The 5,652-nt window shown below is 46.9% G+C and overlaps 1 long non-coding RNA gene across 1 annotated transcript; it reads right to left on the minus strand.

Annotated features, from left to right (window-relative positions):
- Window positions 1-1,623: 1,623 nt before the first annotated feature.
- LOC122934418 lies at window positions 1,624-2,959 on the minus strand. The gene is made up of 3 exons (XR_006388662.1): window positions 2,878-2,959; window positions 2,403-2,499; window positions 1,624-1,727 (listed from the first exon to the last, which is right to left on the minus strand). It is a non-coding gene; the product is annotated as an uncharacterized LOC122934418 (long non-coding RNA).
- Between the last annotated feature and the right edge of the window lie 2,693 nt (window positions 2,960-5,652).

Raw genomic sequence — 5,652 nt, forward strand, 5'->3', positions numbered from 1 at the left:
TCACTGCGGTATTTTGGATGAGGAAACGTTATACAGGAGAGGCCCTGCTGCCGCTTTCTTGACTCTAGAGAACTTCTGCCTGATCACACGTACCCATGATGTCCACGATCCATTTGGATATCAAAACAAGGTAGCTTAAGTTGCGGGCCTACATGTGATCTGACCCTGTAAAAGATTAAAGTCGCAGGCCTGCATGTGAGCTAAACTAGTAAAAGATTTTAGGTGCAGGCCTGCTGGTGAGCTGAGGTGGAGCCAACAAACCCAACTTGAATTTGATTGGCTGCCTAATGCATTAATCTGCAGGTGACAGTGATACAGCTCCACAGATTGTTTTCATCTGCATATTTCTAAGCAATCTGTGGCCTTAGTCTTTTATCCAGACTATTGTGCCACTATGTGGCCTCCTCATGTTGCCATCTCCACACCATGTCACCTTGCCACTCATTTTTATCACCATGCTGCTGCTGCTGCTTAAAAGATCTTAAACTGACACCAGGCCCACAATCTAATTAAGGTTTTAGAATCGTTAAACCCAACTTGCTTTTGTGGGCTGCATCAGTGGCAAATTTTTTAATGGAGCTCCATCCCACAGTAATTTTTTAGCGACCCCTTCCTTTCATGCCACCCCCATTCCTGTGGCTAGTAAAGATCTCTCTGTCAGACCAGGGCCGGCTGCTGTTCCATCAGTTTTATACACTGTCTATCAGTAGTGTAGCGTGGGTTGCCTGCGCCCCTCCCCCAACCAGTGGACATGCCTCTTTCTACCAACCTGCAATCCTATGTAACACTGCAGATAACACAGTGATAATCCTATGAGTACAGGTAATGAAGTAGATGTCACCTGAATTGTCCCTCTCATTTTCAAGCAAGACAGAACAGCAGCGCTGTAAGGCCGCATGCACACTACCGTGGTGTGTTTTGCGGTCTGCAAATCGCGGATCCGCAAAACATGGATGGCATCCGTGCGCTTTCCGCAATTTGCGGAACGGCATGGACAGCCTTCAATATAAATGCCTATTCTTGTCCGCAAAGCGCGGACAAGAATAGGATATGTTATATTTTTTTAGTGGGGCCTCGGAACGGAGCAACGGATGCGGTAAGCACATGCAGTGCTATCCGCATATTTTGCAGACCCATTGAAGTGAATGGGTCCACATCCGAGCCGCAAAAACTGCGGACCGGTTGCGGAACCGAAAAACGGTCGTGTGCATGAGGCCTAAGAGGAAGGAGGCAGAACCAGCTTTGAGACCCCGCACAGAACATCCTGATGCTGGCTAGACTCAGCATGTTAAGACAAGGGAATTGTGCACACCATGGCTTCTACCTGTTTGAGTTCTGGGGCCTCCCACCCCCACAATGCACACAGTGAAAATTGTCTGAATTGTTGTGGTGAGAGACCCTAGAATTCAGAACAGACATAGTGTGACCTGGGGCCAGCTGCGGCGGTGTGGGCCTATAGAGGCCATCAGTGGCTTAATGGGAAGGGCTTATTCTAGCCTTTCTGCTCTCCCTGCTGTGGAAAATTCTCAGTCCAACTCTCCCAGCCCTAGTGTTAAAGAGATATTTGGATTAACATTGCATACAACTCTACAAAACATGCAGGATAATACAGCGCACATACCTCTTACATCCAGTGACGTCTCCTCTGATGTAGATGTTCTCTTTCCTCATCTTCTCCTTTCAAAGTTCAGACCTCCATGATTATTTCTTCCAGCCGTATCTCGTTTCTGCAGAGTTTAACACACAGACATCTTGGTTTCCTCAGTTTTCTATAATCCTCCCCCTTTTTGTGCCCCAACATTGTCATGCTGCTACCCCCAATACTGTGCCCACCGTGCTCCCCAATACTATACTGCAGACAACAGTACCATGCAGATAATCTACCAATAGTAATAGTGCTTCCATACTGTCCTCAATAGCAATAGTGCCCCTACAGTACCCCCAATAGCAACCCCATTAGCAATGCCCTCCATATTATGCTCAATAATAATGCTCCCACAGCAACCCTAATATAAGACCCCTCAATAAGGCTCCTATAAAGCCCACAGAAGTAATAAGGCACCCCTATAGTGTCCCCAGTAGTTATAATGCCCCCTGTAGTAGCCACAGTATTTCTAAACCCCCACAGCAGTGCCCCCTGTATTATAACGCCCCCTCACCCCATAGTGTCTATATGTATATTGCCCTCTGTATTTATAATATATATAATGGCCCCTCTGTATTATTTGTATATATAGTTCCCACTCTGTCTTATTAGTAGATAATGGCCCCCTGTTTATTAATACATAAAATCCCCCTTCCGGAGTATTAAATGCTCTCCCCCATTCCCGTTGTGCCCCTAATACTGCATGCATTAGCACATACATAAAAAAAAAATGATATATATATATATATATACTCACCTGTAATCCTCTCTTTGTCGTTGCCTATTGCCTGAGTTCCAGCGTCCTGGCGCAGGCAGTCACACTGTGTCCTCCTGCGCCACGCCATCACGTCATCCTGCAAGACAGGGCACAGGAGGTCATGTGAGGTACCCCCTCCATGCAATCTTACACAGTCCCCCTCCATACAATCCTACACTGCCTCCCTCCATACAATGCACAGCCCCCTCCATACAATCTTACACTGCCTCCCTCCATACAATGCACAGCCCCCCTCTATACAATCCTACACTGCCTTCCTCCATACAATGCACAGCCCCCCCTCCATGCAATCCTACACTGCCTCCCTCCTTACAATCCTACACTGCCTCCCTCCATACAATCCTACACTGCCTGCCTCCTTACAATCTTAGACACCTCCATCAAATCTTGCACAAAAACCCCCTTAATTCACAGTCCCCCCTGTCCTCAGCACATCCACAGTATTCACATGTACCTCCTCAGAGTCTCCTGTACTGACAGACGCTGTTTATTTCTCCCTCCCTGCGCTGACACTCCTGAGCAGCCATCTGTGACCCGACCTTCTTCTCTGTGCGCGCCAGCTTCTGACCCACGTGACCTAGGAAATGGAATGTCACGTGATATTGTGAGTTGCAGGTCCCTACCATTCATGTGATTTAACCTTTACCATGCCTGTGCCGCTCAACCGCTCCTCACTCTGATCTGCAGCGCTGTGTGTTGGGGGAAAAAACAAACAGCGATTTAAGATTTTCTTGTGCCAGCGACCAGCGCCCCCTGCTGTGTGGCGCCTGGGGCAGCGGCACCCCTCGGCCAACCCCCCACGCTACGCTTCTGCTGTCTATACTGTCACTGTATCTAATTTCATTGTGTAAAACTGTTGAGGGGGCCCTGACCAAATCCTTTAGTCCTCCTCCTCCTGGATGGGCCCCTTCTGGGTCAGGGCCCCAAAGCTGTAGCTTCCCTTTCTTCCCCTATAGCTATGGCCCTGGTCTGCATTAATCTGCAGGTGACAGTGATACAGCTCCACAGATTGATTCCATCTGCATCTTTCTAAGCAATCTGTGGCCTCAGTCTTTTATCCAGAGTCATTGTGCCACTATGTGGCCTCCTTATGCTGCCATCTCCACACCATGTCACCTTGCCACTAATTTTTTTCACTATGCTGCTGCTGATGCAGCTTAAAAGGCCTTAAAGTGATCACAAGGCCCACAATCTAATTAAGGTTTTACACACACAAAAAAAAAATCGATTTTATAGGAAAAATTGATTGAAAACATTCTTTCCTGTATATTTACTTGTATATAAAGTACAAGTTCTGCCAAAAATTACAATGAAGAGGCATTCCGGTACAACCTGTATATCACATAAAGGAGGGCCTCATTCACATTGAGTTGCGGGCCTGCAGGTGAGCTGACCAAATAAAAGATTTTAGATGCGGGCCTGCTGGTTAGCTGACCCTGTAAAACATTATATTTGAGGGTCTGCTTCTGAACTGACCCTCTAAAACATTAGGGGCAAGGGCCTGCTGCTGAGCTGATGCTCTAAAACATTATATGCGAGGGCCTGCTGCTGAGCTGACGCTCTAAAACATTATATGCGATGGCCTGCTGCTGAGCTGACGCTCTAAAACATTATATGCTAGGGCCTGCTGATCCTCTAAAACATTATGGGCGAGGGCCTGTTGCTGAAATGACCCTCTAAAACATTAGGGGCGAGGGCCTGCTGGCGAGCTGACCCTACAAAAAAATGTGAGTTGAGGGCCTGCAGTTGAGATGACCCTATTAAAAAAATTAGAGTGAAGGGAATATAGACAATCTGGATGAGGAGGAGGAGGACGAGAAAACAAGATTCAACCATATACTCCTTTTTTGTGGTGGAAAAGGTTCATGGGAATACACTACAGTAGATTGAGTACATTATAAATGATAGATTGAAATTGCCTTTATGTTCATCATCAGCTCAGCTCTCCTCTGGTGGAGTTGAGAAGTCAGGGGCAATCCAGGCCTTGTTCAACCTGTCAGCATTGCTAATGGACAAGCGGATACGCTTATCTGTTATAATGCCACCAGCAGCACTAAATACACGCTCAGACAAAACGATGGTGGCAGGGCAGGCCAGCACCTCCAAGGCATAGTGCACAAGTTCGTGCCACGTGTCCAGCTTGTAAAAAATAAATGATAAGCAGCACTACAGAGTCCAGCAATTGGAAAAATATATATCTACCTTTGATAGGTGAGGTGGTGCTCGCAGATAGAGATCCTTGCTAAGGGTCCCAACATGTAACAGGTACAGTATACGCAGAGATCCGCAGCACTCTTCCATTTGTGCAAAAATACTAATTGGTTTATTTAAAATCAGCAGCATAATAACAGCTGTCATTATGCTGCTGATTTGAAAAAAAACTAATTAGTATTTTTGCACAAATGGATGAGTGCTGCGGATCTCTGCGTATACGTGTCCAGCTTGGATACCCAGTAGTTGTAAGGCACTGAGGGATCATTTAGGAGGATGACACGGTCGGTTATGTATTCCTTCACCATCTCCCAAAACTTTTCCCTCCTTGTAACACTAGGCCACGCTTCAGGGTGAGATTGCTGGTGGGGTGTCATGAAAGTGTCCCATGCCTTTGAGAGTGTTGCCCTACCTTGTGTTCCCCTTGTCTCTCTTCCTCGGTTGCCTAAGGCAGTACGGACTCTGCCGCCAGCATTGTCAGATGGAAAATTCTGGAGCAATTTTCCAACAAGGATCTTCTGGTATTGCACCATTTTGCTCGTCCTCTCCACCAGAGGATTGAGAGATGAGAAGTTCTCTTTGTAGCGGGGGTCGAGAAGGGTGAACACCCAGTAATCCGTGTTATCTAAAATGCATATAAGGGGAGGGTCACTGGAAAGGCAGCCTAACATGAAGTCAACCATGTGTGCCAGAATCCCAACAGGCAAGACGTTGATGTCTACATCAGGATGACTCTCCATCTCCTCCTCCTCTTCTGCCCATCCACGCTGAACAAATGGAATTAAAGTTACATGGGTACTACCCTCTGTAGCAGAGGCAACTCTCTCCAGCTCCTACTCCTCTTCATGGTCCAATTCGCGCTGAGGAGACGAACTGAGGGTGGGCTACACCCTGTGTAATGTCTTCCCTGATTTTCTCGTCTGCCAAATTCAGATCGTCGTCGTTAATTGTGAGCAGCAATCATTTGAATAGACACAGCAGTGGGATGGTTATGCTGATAATAGTGTTATCACCACTA

The sequence above is a fragment of the Bufo gargarizans genome, chromosome 4 (assembly GCF_014858855.1).
Source record: "Bufo gargarizans isolate SCDJY-AF-19 chromosome 4, ASM1485885v1, whole genome shotgun sequence".
Classification (NCBI taxonomy): Eukaryota; Metazoa; Chordata; class Amphibia; order Anura; family Bufonidae; genus Bufo; species Bufo gargarizans.